The sequence below is a fragment of the Dendrobates tinctorius genome, unplaced genomic scaffold (assembly GCF_039654945.1).
Source record: "Dendrobates tinctorius isolate UK_male_01 unplaced genomic scaffold, ASM3965494v1 ptg000059l, whole genome shotgun sequence".
Classification (NCBI taxonomy): domain Eukaryota; kingdom Metazoa; phylum Chordata; class Amphibia; order Anura; family Dendrobatidae; genus Dendrobates; species Dendrobates tinctorius.
The window spans coordinates 15,801,305-15,815,880 of record NW_027361727.1 but is presented as its reverse complement, the minus strand read 5'-3'; positions in this window follow the sequence as shown (position 1 = coordinate 15,815,880).

Genomic DNA, 14,576 nt, shown 5'->3' with positions numbered 1-14,576 from the left:
ACAGGGGTATAATGAGACCTCACTGTACAGGAGAGACCGGAGCGAGGAGCGGGGGCCTGATCACAAGAGCTGACAATCTGAGGAGACAGCAATGCTGAATAACAGTCTACACTGCGTCACTAGATCCTTATACAGGGGTATAATGAGGCCTCACTGTACAGGAGAGACCGGAGCGAGGAGCGGGGGCCTGATCACAAGAGCTGACAATCTGAGGAGACAGCAATGCTGAATAACAGTCTGTACTGTGTCACTAGATCCTTATACAGGGGAATAATGAGGCCTCACTGTACAGGAGAGAGCGGAGCGAGGAGCAGGGGCCTGATCACAAGAGCTGACAATCTGAGGAGACAGCAATGCTGAATAACAGTCTGTACTGTGTCACTAGATCCTTATACAGGAGTATAATGAGGCCTCACTGTACAGGAGAGAGCGGAGCGAGGAGCAGGGGCCTGATCACAAGAGCTGACAATCTGAGGACACAGCAATGCTGAATAACAGTCTACACTGCGTCACTAGATCCTTATACAGGGGTATAATGAGACCTCACTGTACAGGAGAGACCGGAGCGAGGAGCGGGGGCCTGATCACAAGAGCTGACAATCTGAGGAGACAGCAATGCTGAATAACAGTCTGTACTGTGTCACTAGATCCTTATACAGGGGAATAATGAGGCCTCACTGTACAGGAGAGAGCGGAGCGAGGAGCGGGGGCCTGATCACAAGAGCTGACAATCTGAGGAGACAGCAATGCTGAATAACAGTCTGTACTGTGTCACTAGATCCTTATACAGGAGTATAATGAGGCCTCACTGTACAGGAGAGAGCGGAGCGAGGAGCAGGGGCCTGATCACAAGAGCTGACAATCTGAGGACACAGCAATGCTGAATAACAGTCTACACTGCGTCACTAGATCCTTATACAGGGGTATAATGAGACCTCACTGTACAGGAGAGACCGGAGCGAGGAGCGGGGGCCTGATCACAAGAGCTGACAATCTGAGGAGACAGCAATGCTGAATAACAGTCTGTACTGTGTCACTAGATCCTTATACAGGGGAATAATGAGGCCTCACTGTACAGGAGAGAGCGGAGCGAGGAGCAGGGGCCTGATCACAAGAGCTGACAATCTGAGGACACAGCAATGCTGAATAACAGTCTACACTGCGTCACACGGGGGGAGAATAAGGCCCTCACTTCACAGGCAAAGACCTAGCACGAGGACTGGGGAAAACGGATTCCTATTTTAAAAAAAATAGCTGTTTAAAGAGCCAAAAGAGCCGGCTCTATATGGTGAGCGGAGCCGAATGAGCCGGATCACCAAAAAGAGCCGAGCTTCCCATCACTATTTGCCGCCATTTTCCCACATAAACGAGTCTAATAAGGAGACACGAGGAGAGAAGAAAAAAAAAAAAAAAAAAGCCCTCACACACTTTGCAAAATGGCGGCGATGGGCGGGACTAGAGAAACACATGCATATGAAGCGACCGAGTCGGTGCGAGGAAGCCAGCGCGCGTTTCAGGAAGGAGGCGTATCTCACGCTGTGATAGGCCAGGAGGCGTCAGATTGCCACGCCTGCTTTTTGTTTTCCCACCACCTGCACCGCTGCGGATTTGATTGGCATATTCACCGTCCTGTCACCGCGCGATTTTTTACGTCACGTCCTTTTTCTAAATCCTTTTGCCATCCAATCACAGAAGCCGCTTTTACTAACCAATGAACGCCGTAAGTTTTTTCATTAGTGGGCGGAGTAACGAAGCTTATAAAAGGTCCAGATGCAAGCGCGCAGCACGCAGTGATGGGAAGTTCGGCTCTTTTTGGTGATCCGGCTCATTCGGCTCCGCTCGCCATAAAGAGCCGGCTCTTTAAACGGCTCTTTTTTTAAAACAGAAATCCGTTTTCCCCAGTCCTCGTTCTAGGTTTTTGCCTGTGAAGTGAGAGGGCCTCATTCTCCCCCGTGTGACGCAGTGTAGACTGTTATTCAGCATTGCTGTGTCCTCAGATTGTCAGCTCTTGTGATCAGGCCCCCGCTCCTCGCTCCGGTCTCTCCTGTACAGTGAGGCCTCATTATACCCCTGTATAAGGATCTAGTGACGCAGTGTAGACTGTTATTCAGCATTGCTGTTTCCTCAGATTGTCAGCTCTTGTGATCAGGCCCCCGCTCCTCGCTCCGGTCTCTCCTGTACAGTGAGGCCTCATTATACCCCTGTATAAGGATCTAGTGACGCAGTGTAGACTGTTATTCAGCATTGCTGTCTCCTCAGATTGTCAGCTCTTGTGATCAGGCCCCTGATCCTCGCTCCGGTCTCTCCTGTACAGTGAGGCCTCATTATACCCCTGTATAAGGATCTAGTGATGCAGTGTAGACTGTTATTCAGCATTGCTGTGTCCTCAGATTGTCAGCTCTTGTGATCGGGCCCCGGCTCCTCGCTCCGGTCTCTCCTGTACAGTGAGGCCTCATTATACCCCTGTATAAGGATCTAGTGACGCAGTGTAGACTGTTATTCAGCATTGCTGTTTCCTCAGATTGTCAGCTCTTGTGATCGGGCCCCGGCTCCTCGCTCCGGTCTCTCCTGTACAGTGAGGCCTCATTATACCCCTGTATAAGGATCTAGTGACGCAGTGTAGACTGTTATTCAGCATTGCTGTTTCCTCAGATTGTCAGCTCTTGTGATCAGGCCCCTGATCCTCGCTCCGGTCTCTCCTGTACAGTGAGGCCTCATTATACCCCTGTATAAGGATCTAGTGACGCAGTGTAGACTGTTATTCAGCATTGCTGTCTCCTCAGATTGTCAGCTCTTGTGATCAGGCCCCTGATCCTCGCTCCGGTCTCTCCTGTACAGTGAGGCCTCATTATACCCCTGTATAAGGATCTAGTGATGCAGTGTAGACTGTTATTCAGCATTGCTGTGTCCTCAGATTGTCAGCTCTTGTGATCAGGCCCCTGCTCCTCGCCCCGGTCTCTCCTGTACAATGAGGCCTCATTATACCCCTGTATAAGGATCTAGTGACACAGTGTAGACTGTTATTCAGCATTGCTGTGTCCTCAGATTGTCAGCTCTTGTGATCAGGCCCCCGCTCCTCGCTCCGGTCTCTCCTGTACAGTGAGGCCTCATTATACCCCTGTATAAGGATCTAGTGACGCAGTGTAGACTGTTATTCAGCATTGCTGTTTCCTCAGATTGTCAGCTCTTGTGATCAGGCCCCCGCTCCTCGCTCCGGTCTCTCCTGTACAGTGAGGCCTCATTATACCCCTGTATAAGGATCTAGTGACGCAGTGTAGACTGTTATTCAGCATTGCTGTCTCCTCAGATTGTCAGCTCTTGTGATCAGGCCCCTGATCCTCGCTCCGGTCTCTCCTGTACAGTGAGGCCTCATTATACCCCTGTATAAGGATCTAGTGATGCAGTGTAGACTGTTATTCAGCATTGCTGTGTCCTCAGATTGTCAGCTCTTGTGATCGGGCCCCGGCTCCTCGCTCCGGTCTCTCCTGTACAGTGAGGCCTCATTATACCCCTGTATAAGGATCTAGTGACGCAGTGTAGACTGTTATTCAGCATTGCTGTTTCCTCAGATTGTCAGCTCTTGTGATCGGGCCCCGGCTCCTCGCTCCGGTCTCTCCTGTACAGTGAGGCCTCATTATACCCCTGTATAAGGATCTAGTGACGCAGTGTAGACTGTTATTCAGCATTGCTGTTTCCTCAGATTGTCAGCTCTTGTGATCAGGCCCCTGATCCTCGCTCCGGTCTCTCCTGTACAGTGAGGCCTCATTATACCCCTGTATAAGGATCTAGTGACGCAGTGTAGACTGTTATTCAGCATTGCTGTCTCCTCAGATTGTCAGCTCTTGTGATCAGGCCCCTGATCCTCGCTCCGGTCTCTCCTGTACAGTGAGGCCTCATTATACCCCTGTATAAGGATCTAGTGATGCAGTGTAGACTGTTATTCAGCATTGCTGTCTCCTCAGATTGTCAGCTCTTGTGATCAGGCCCCTGATCCTCGCTCCGGTCTCTCCTGTACAGTGAGGCCTCATTATACCCCTGTATAAGGATCTAGTGACGCAGTGTAGACTGTTATTCAGCATTGCTGTCTCCTCAGATTGTCAGCTCTTGTGATCAGGCCCCTGATCCTCGCTCCGGTCTCTCCTGTACAGTGAGGCCTCATTATACCCCTGTATAAGGATCTAGTGATGCAGTGTAGACTGTTATTCAGCATTGCTGTCTCCTCAGATTGTCAGCTCTTGTGATCGGGCCCCGGCTCCTCGCTCCGGTCTCTCCTGTACAGTGAGGCCTCATTATACCCCTGTATAAGGATCTAGTGACGCAGTGTAGACTGTTATTCAGCATTGCTGTTTCCTCAGATTGTCAGCTCTTGTGATCAGGCCCCCGCTCCTCGCTCCGGTCTCTCCTGTACAGTGAGGCCTCATTATACCCCTGTATAAGGATCTAGTGACGCAGTGTAGACTGTTATTCAGCATTGCTGTCTCCTCAGATTGTCAGCTCTTGTGATCAGGCCCCTGCTCCTCGCTCCGGTCTCTCCTGTACAGTGAGGCCTCATTATACCCCTGTATAAGGATCTAGTGATGCAGTGTAGACTGTTATTCAGCATTGCTGTCTCCTCAGATTGTCAGCTCTTGTGATCGGGCCCCGGCTCCTCGCTCCGGTCTCTCCTGTACAGTGAGGCCTCATTATACCCCTGTATAAGGATCTAGTGACGCAGTGTAGACTGTTATTCAGCATTGCTGTGTCCTCAGATTGTCAGCTCTTGTGATCAGGCCCCCGCTCCTCGCTCCGGTCTCCTGTACAGTGAGGCCTCATTATACCCCTGTATAAGGATCTAGTGACGCAGTGTAGACTGTTATTCAGCATTGCTGTGTCCTCAGATTGTCAGCTCTTGTGATCAGGCCCCTGCTCCTCGCTCCGGTCTCTCCTGTACAGTGAGGCCTCATTATACCCCTGTATAAGGATCTAGTGACACAGTGTAGACTGTTATTCAGCATTGCTGTGTCCTCAGATTGTCAGCTCTTGTGATCAGGCCCCTGCTCCTCGCTCCGGTCTCTCCTGTACAGTGAGGCCTCATTATACCCCTGTATAAGGATCTAGTGACACAGTGTAGACTGTTATTCAGCATTGCTGTGTCCTCAGATTGTCAGCTCTTGTGATCAGGCCCCTGCTCCTCGCTCCGGTCTCTCCTGTACAGTGAGGCCTCATTATACCCCTGTATAAGGATCTAGTGACGCAGTGTAGACTGTTATTCAGCATTGCTGTGTCCTCAGATTGTCAGCTCTTGTGATCAGGCCCCCGCTCCTCGCTCCGGTCTCCTGTACAGTGAGGCCTCATTATACCCCTGTATAAGGATCTAGTGACGCAGTGTAGACTGTTATTCAGCATTGCTGTGTCCTCAGATTGTGAGCTCTTGTGATCAGGCCCCTGCTCCTCGCTCCGGTCTCTCCTGTACAGTGAGGCCTCATTATACCCCTGTATAAGGATCTAGTGACGCAGTGTAGACTGTTATTCAGCATTGCTGTGTCCTCAGATTGTCAGCTCTTGTGATCAGGCCCCCGCTCCTCGCTCCGGTCTCCTGTACAGTGAGGCCTCATTATACCCCTGTATAAGGATCTAGTGACGCAGTGTAGACTGTTATTCAGCATTGCTGTTTCCTCAGATTGTGAGCTCTTGTGATCAGGCCCCTGCTCCTCGCTCCGGTCTCTCCTGTACAGTGAGGCCTCATTATACTCCTGTATAAGGATCTAGTGACGCAGTGTAGACTGTTATTCAGCATTGCTGTGTCCTCAGATTGTCAGCTCTTGTGATCAGGCCCCCGCTCCTCGCTCCGGTCTCCTGTACAGTGAGGCCTCATTATACCCCTGTATAAGGATCTAGTGACGCAGTGTAGACTGTTATTCAGCATTGCTGTTTCCTCAGATTGTCAGCTCTTGTGATCAGGCCCCTGCTCCTCGCTCCGGTCTCTCCTGTACAGTGAGGCCTCATTATACCCCTGTATAAGGATCTAGTGACGCAGTGTAGACTGTTATTCAGCATTGCTGTCTCCTCAGATTGTCAGCTCTTGTGATCAGGCCCCTGCTCCTCGCTCCGGTCTCTCCTGTACAGTGAGGCCTCATTATACCCCTGTATAAGGATCTAGTGACGCAGTGTAGACTGTTATTCAGCATTGCTGTCTCCTCAGATTGTCAGCTCTTGTGATCAGGCCCCTGCTCCTCGCTCCGGTCTCTCCTGTACAGTGAGGCCTCATTATACCCCTGTATAAGGATCTAGTGACGCAGTGTAGACTGTTATTCAGCATTGCTGTGTCCTCAGATTGTCAGCTCTTGTGATCAGGCCCCCGCTCCTCGCTCCGGTCTCTCCTGTACAGTGAGGCCTCATTATACTCCTGTATAAGGATCTAGTGACGCAGTGTAGACTGTTATTCAGCATTGCTGTGTCCTCAGATTGTCAGCTCTTGTGATCAGGCCCCCGCTCCTCGCTCCGGTCTCCTGTACAGTGAGGCCTCATTATACTCCTGTATAAGGATCTAGTGACGCAGTGTAGACTGTTATTCAGCATTGCTGTGTCCTCAGATTGTCCGCTCTTGTGATCAGGCCCCCGCTCCTCGCTCCGGTCTCCTGTACAGTGAGGCCTCATTATACCCCTGTATAAGGATCTAGTGACGCAGTGTAGACTGTTATTCAGCATTGCTGTCTCCTCAGATTGTCAGCTCTTGTGATCAGGCCCCCGCTCCTCGCTCCGGTCTCTCCTGTACAGTGAGGCCTCATTATACTCCTGTATAAGGATCTAGTGACGCAGTGTAGACTGTTATTCAGCATTGCTGTGTCCTCAGATTGTCAGCTCTTGTGATCAGGCCCCCGCTCCTCGCTCCGGTCTCCTATACAGTGAGGCCTCATTATACCACTGTATAAGGATCTAGTGACGCAGTGTAGACTGTTATTCAGCATTGCTGTGTCCTCAGATTGTGAGCTCTTGTGATCAGGCCCCTGCTCCTCGCTCCGGTCTCTCCTGTACAGTGAGGCCTCATTATACCCCTGTATAAGGATCTAGTGACACAGTGTAGACTGTTATTCAGCATTGCTGTGTCCTCAGATTGTCAGCTCTTGTGATCAGGCCCCTGCTCCTCGCTCCGGTCTCTCCTGTACAGTGAGGCCTCATTATACCCCTGTATAAGGATCTAGTGACGCAGTGTAGACTGTTATTCAGCATTGCTGTGTCCTCAGATTGTCAGCTCTTGTGATCAGGCCCCCGCTCCTCGCTCCGGTCTCCTGTACAGTGAGGCCTCATTATACCCCTGTATAAGGATCTAGTGACGCAGTGTAGACTGTTATTCAGCATTGCTGTGTCCTCAGATTGTGAGCTCTTGTGATCAGGCCCCTGCTCCTCGCTCCGGTCTCTCCTGTACAGTGAGGCCTCATTATACCCCTGTATAAGGATCTAGTGACACAGTGTAGACTGTTATTCAGCATTGCTGTGTCCTCAGATTGTCAGCTCTTGTGATCAGGCCCCCGCTCCTCGCTCCGGTCTCCTGTACAGTGAGGCCTCATTATACCCCTGTATAAGGATCTAGTGACGCAGTGTAGACTGTTATTCAGCATTGCTGTTTCCTCAGATTGTCAGCTCTTGTGATCAGGCCCCTGCTCCTCGCTCCGGTCTCTCCTGTACAGTGAGGCCTCATTATACTCCTGTATAAGGATCTAGTGACGCAGTGTAGACTGTTATTCAGCATTGCTGTGTCCTCAGATTGTCAGCTCTTGTGATCAGGCCCCCGCTCCTCGCTCCGGTCTCCTGTACAGTGAGGCCTCATTATACCCCTGTATAAGGATCTAGTGACGCAGTGTAGACTGTTATTCAGCATTGCTGTTTCCTCAGATTGTCAGCTCTTGTGATCAGGCCCCTGCTCCTCGCTCCGGTCTCTCCTGTACAGTGAGGCCTCATTATACCCCTGTATAAGGATCTAGTGACGCAGTGTAGACTGTTATTCAGCATTGCTGTCTCCTCAGATTGTCAGCTCTTGTGATCAGGCCCCTGCTCCTCGCTCCGGTCTCTCCTGTACAGTGAGGCCTCATTATACCCCTGTATAAGGATCTAGTGACGCAGTGTAGACTGTTATTCAGCATTGCTGTCTCCTCAGATTGTCAGCTCTTGTGATCAGGCCCCTGCTCCTCGCTCCGGTCTCTCCTGTACAGTGAGGCCTCATTATACCCCTGTATAAGGATCTAGTGACGCAGTGTAGACTGTTATTCAGCATTGCTGCTTCCTCAGATTGTCAGCTCTTGTGATCAGGCCCCCGCTCCTCGCTCCGGTCTCTCCTGTACAGTGAGGCCTCATTATACCCCTGTATAAGGATCTAGTGACGCAGTGTAGACTGTTATTCAGCATTGCTGTGTCCTCAGATTGTCAGCTCTTGTGATCAGGCCCCTGCTCCTCGCTCCGCTCTCTCCTGTACAGCGAGGCCTCATTATACCCCTGTATAAGGATCTAGTGACGCAGTGTAGACTGTTATTCAGCATTGCTGTGTCCTCAGATTGTCAGCTCTTGTGATCAGGCCCCTGCTCCTCGCTCCGGTCTCTCCTGTACAGTGAGGCCTCATTATACCCCTGTATAAGGATCTAGTGACGCAGTGTAGACTGTTATTCAGCATTGCTGTGTCCTCAGATTGTCAGCTCTTGTGATCAGGCCCCTGCTCCTCGCTCCGCTCTCTCCTGTACAGCGAGGCCTCATTATACCCCTGTATAAGGATCTAGTGACGCAGTGTAGACTGTTATTCAGCATTGCTGTCTCCTCAGATTGTCAGCTCTTGTGATCAGGCCCCTGCTCCTCGCTCCGGTCTCTCCTGTACAGTGAGGCCTCATTATACCCCTGTATAAGGATCTAGTGACGCAGTGTAGACTGTTATTCAGCATTGCTGTCTCCTCAGATTGTCAGCTCTTGTGATCAGGCCCCTGCTCCTCGCTCCGGTCTCTCCTGTACAGTGAGGCCTCATTATACCCCTGTATAAGGATCTAGTGACGCAGTGTAGACTGTTATTCAGCATTGCTGCTTCCTCAGATTGTCAGCTCTTGTGATCAGGCCCCCGCTCCTCGCTCCGGTCTCTCCTGTACAGTGAGGCCTCATTATACCCCTGTATAAGGATCTAGTGACGCAGTGTAGGCTGTTATTCAGCATTGCTGCTTCCTCAGATTGTCAGCTCTTGTGATCAGGCCCCTGCTCCTCGCTCCGGTCTCTCCTGTACAGTGAGGCCTCATTATACCCCTGTATAAGGATCTAGTGACGCAGTGTAGACTGTTATTCAGCATTGCTGTATCCTCAGATTGTCAGCTCTTGTGATCAGGCCCCTGCTCCTCGCTCCGGTCTCTCCTGTACAGTGAGGCCTCATTATACCCCTGTATAAGGATCTAGTGACACAGTACAGACTGTTATTCAGCATTGCTGTCTCCTCAGATTGTCAGCTCTTGTGATCAGGCCCCTGCTCCTCGCTCCGGTCTCTCCTGTACAGTGAGGCCTCATTATACCCCTGTATAAGGATCTTGTGACGCAGTGTAGACTGTTATTCAGCATTGCTGTTTCCTCAGATTGTCAGCTCTTGTGATCAGGCCTCTGCTCCTCGCTCCGGTCTCTCCTGTACAGTGAGGCCTCATTATACCCCTGTATAAGGATCTAGTGACGCAGTGTAGACTGTTATTCAGCATTGCTGTGTCCTCAGATTGTCAGCTCTTGTGATCAGGCCCCCGCTCCTCGCTGCGGTCTCTCCTGTACAGTGAGGCCTCATTATACCCCTGTATAAGGATCTAGTGACGCAGTGTAGACTGTTATTCAGCATTGCTGTGTCCTCAGATTGTCAGCTCTTGTGATCAGGCCCCTGCTCCTCGCTCCGGTCTCTCCTGTACAGTGAGGCCTCATTATACTCCTGTATAAGGATCTAGTGACGCAGTGTAGACTGTTATTCAGCATTGCTGTTTCCTCAGATTGTCAGCTCTTGTGATCAGGCCTCTGCTCCTCGCTCCGGTCTCTCCTGTACAGTGAGGCCTCATTATACTCCTGTATAAGGATCTAGTGACGCAGTGTAGACTGTTATTCAGCATTGCTGTTTCCTCAGATTGTCAGCTCTTGTGATCAGGCCCCTGCTCCTCGCTCCGGTCTCTCCTGTACAGTGAGGCCTCATTATACTCCTGTATAAGGATCTAGTGACGCAGTGTAGACTGTTATTCAGCATTGCTGTTTCCTCAGATTGTCAGCTCTTGTGATCAGGCCTCTGCTCCTCGCTCCGGTCTCTCCTGTACAGTGAGGCCTCATTATACCCCTGTATAAGGATCTAGTGACGCAGTGTAGACTGTTATTCAGCATTGCTGTGTCCTCAGATTGTCAGCTCTTGTGATCAGGCCCCCGCTCCTCGCTGCGGTCTCTCCTGTACAGTGAGGCCTCATTATACCCCTGTATAAGGATCTAGTGACACAGTACAGACTGTTATTCAGCATTGCTGTGTCCTCAGATTGTCAGCTCTTGTGATCAGGCCCCTGCTCCTCGCTCCGGTCTCTCCTGTACAGTGAGGCCTCATTATACCCCTGTATAAGGATCTAGTGACGCAGTGTAGACTGTTATTCAGCATTGCTGTGTCCTCAGATTGTCAGCTCTTGTGATCAGGCCCCTGCTCCTCGCTCCGCTCTCTCCTGTACAGCGAGGCCTCATTATACCCCTGTATAAGGATCTAGTGACGCAGTGTAGACTGTTATTCAGCATTGCTGCTTCCTCAGATTGTCAGCTCTTGTGATCAGGTCTCTGCTCCTCGCTCCGGTCTCTCCTGTACAGTGAGGCCTCATTATACCCCTGTATAAGGATCTAGTGACGCAGTGTAGACTGTTATTCAGCATTGCTGTGTCCTCAGATTGTCAGCTCTTGTGATCAGGCCCCTGCTCCTCGCTCCGCTCTCTCCTGTACAGTGAGGCCTCATTATACCCCTGTATAAGGATCTAGTGACGCAGTGTAGACTGTTATTCAGCATTGCTGTGTCCTCAGATTGTCAGCTCTTGTGATCAGGCCCCCGCTCCTCGCTCCGGTCTCTCCTGTACAGTGAGGTCTCATTATACCCCTGTATAAGGATCTAGTGACGCAGTGTAGGCTGTTATTCAGCATTGCTGTCTCCTCAGATTGTCAGCTCTTGTGATCAGGCCCCTGCTCCTCGCTCCGGTCTCTCCTGTACAGTGAGGCCTCATTATACCCCTGTATAAGGATCTAGTGACACAGTACAGACTGTTATTCAGCATTGCTGTTTCCTCAGATTGTCAGCTCTTGTGATCAGGCCCCTGCTCCTCGCTCCGGTCTCTCCTGTACAGTGAGGCCTCATTATACCCCTGTATAAGGATCTAGTGACGCAGTGTAGACTGTTATTCAGCATTGCTGTGTCCTCAGATTGTCAGCTCTTGTGATCAGGCCCCTGCTCCTCGCTCCGGTCTCTCCTGTACAGTGAGGCCTCATTATACCCCTGTATAAGGATCTAGTGACGCAGTGTAGACTGTTATTCAGCATTGCTGTGTCCTCAGATTGTCAGCTCTTGTGATCAGGCCCCTGCTCCTCGCTCCGGTCTCTCCTGTATAGTGAGGCCTCATTATACCCCTGTATAAGGATCTAGTGACGCAGTGTAGACTGTTATTCAGCATTGCTGCGTCCTCAGATTGTCAGCTCTTGTGATCAGGCCCCTGCTCCTCGCTCCGGTCTCTCCTGTATAGTGAGGCCTCATTATACCCCTGTATAAGGATGTAGTGACGCAGTGTAGACTGTTATTCAGCATTGCTGTCTCCTCAGATTGTCAGCTCTTGTGATCAGGCCCCTGCTCCTCGCTCCGGTCTCTCCTGTACAGTGAGGCCTCATTATACCCCTGTATAAGGATCTAGTGACGCAGTGTAGACTGTTATTCAGCATTGCTGTTTCCTCAGATTGTCAGCTCTTGTGATCAGGCCCCCGCTCCTCGCTCCGGTCTCTCCTGTACAGTGAGGCCTCATTATACCCCTGTATAAGGATCTAGTGACGCAGTGTAGACTGTTATTCAGCATTGCTGTTTCCTCAGATTGTCAGCTCTTGTGATCAGGCCCTGGCTCCTCCTCGGTTGTAGTCTTAGGCTGCGCTCACACACAGCGTGTTTTTAGCGGTTTTTACCGCGGTTTTCACTATAAAACCACTATAAAACCGCTAAAAATAAGCTGCACAGTCATTTCTATGCACTTTTTGTGTACATTGATGCGTTTTTTATCGCGAAAAAAACGCATCGCGGTAAAAAACGCAGCATGCTCATTAATTTTGCGGATTTTTCCGCGGTTTTGGCTTCTCCCATGCGTTTAGAAACCGCTGCGGTCAAAACCGCGCAAAAACCGCCACGGAAAAATAGGTGCGGTTTCTGGGAAGGCATTCAGGTTTTTGTGCAGAAATTTTCTGCAACGTGTGCACTTAGCCTTACCCTGTATTGTGGCATTTTTTGTTCATGTCCTTTGTGCATTAGTAAGTGCTGTGATATGTGTTGGTGCACCTGATGCCTCCTGATGCAAACGCAGGTCCGTGCGCCCTATGTTAAGTATAGGGATGTAATCTGCATCAGGATTGCTACACATCACAATGCACCGTACTGCAACGCTAGTGTGCTGTATCATACCATGCTGGGGGGGGCTATATACCACGCTGGGGGGGCTATATACCATGCTGGGGGGCTATATACCACGCTGTGCTGTATCATACCATGCTGGGGGGCTATATACCACGCTGGGGGGGCTATATACCACGCTGGGGGGGCTATATACCACGCTGGGGGGCTATATACCACGCTGTGCTGTATCATACCATGCTGGGGGGCTATATACCATGCTGGGGGGCTATATACCATGCTGTTCTGTATCATACCATGCTGGGGGGCTATATACCATGCTGTGCTGTATCATACCATGCTGGGGGGCTATATACCATGCTGGGGGGCTGTATACCATGCTGGGGGGCTGTATACCATGCTGGGGGGCTGTATACCATGTTGGGGGGCTATATACCATGCTGTTCTGTATCATACCATGCTGGGGGGCTATATACCATGCTGGGCTGTATTATACCATGCTGGGGGGCTATATACCATGCTGGGCTGTATTATACCATGCTGGGGGGCTATATACCATACTGGGGGGCTATATACCATGCTGTTCTGTATCATACCATGCTGGGGGGCTATATACCATGCTGTTCTGTATTATACCATGCTGGGGGCTATATACCATGCTGGGCTGTATTATACCATGCTGGGGGGCTATATACCATGCTGGGCTGTATTATACCATGCTGGGGGGCTATATACCATGCTGGTCAGTATTATACCATGGTGGGTTGTATACCATGTGTTGCTGGGGTATACACTATGCGGCTGTGTTATACCATGGGGGTACATTTTACATTATATTCTATGGGGGAGGCTGTGTTATATAATATGGGGGGGGCTACATTATTCTCTATGGGGAGGTGGGCTGTATTATATTCTATTTGGGGCTACATTATAATCTATAGGGGGCTGTATTATATTTATTATATTCTATGGGGGCTGCATTATATTCTATGGAGGGGCTACATTATACTATATAAGGGGCTGCATTATATTCTATGGAGGGACTGCATTATACTATATAAGGGGCTGCATTATATTCTATGGAGGGACTGCATTATACTATATGGGGGGTTACATTATATTCTATACAGATATTATATCCAGCCCTGCATAGACTCAATATTAGATAACAAATAGCAAATAACTTTGTTGCCCTATGAAGGGGGGGGTGAAAAATTTCTTGCACAGGGGCCCACTACAGTCTATGTCCGCCCCTGCACTAGTGTGAACGCAGCCCCGCTCATGCAGCCCCTAAGGCCTGTTTCACACATCAGTTTTTTGTGCCAGTTTAAATCCGCCAAAATGGCGGAAAGCGGATTTGTTGTTGTACTGATGCCACCGGATTGTTTGAGAGAGAGAAAGAGAGAGATTTTTGCGGATCCTGCATGGTCCGTCCGGGCATGTCGGCGGACGCCAAAAATTTGGCGGATCAGTAAAAAACCGGATCCAACGGATGGCCATCCGTCAAGATCCGCCGGTAATGCAACTCAATGGGGAAAATAACGGATCTGCCAAGCAAAATGGCGGATCCATTTTTTTTTTTGCAAAACGGCGGATTTTGACTGATGGTCACAGACGGATGTGTGAAACAGGCCTAACCAGGAGCCCCCATACAGGCTCCCAATACATTATATGATCATTACCGCACTGTAACACATGGCACAAGCTCTTCTAGTGAGGGGGGAAAGATCACTGTATGACAGAGCAGCATGCAGGCATAGTCTATATCATGTCTGCAGACTGGTCCCATACAGCACATCCCTCACTTCCGAGCATGCTCAGTGCCGCAAAACGGATTCCTGCACACGGATCCGCGTTCTCCTGGATCCGTGCTCCATAGAGCTCCATGTTAATTCCAGACGTGTAGCCGCGGATCCGTGCGTCTCCCTGTGCGTCTTTTTCAGATGACACAAAACTGCAAGAAATTGCGTTTTTGTGCATCTGA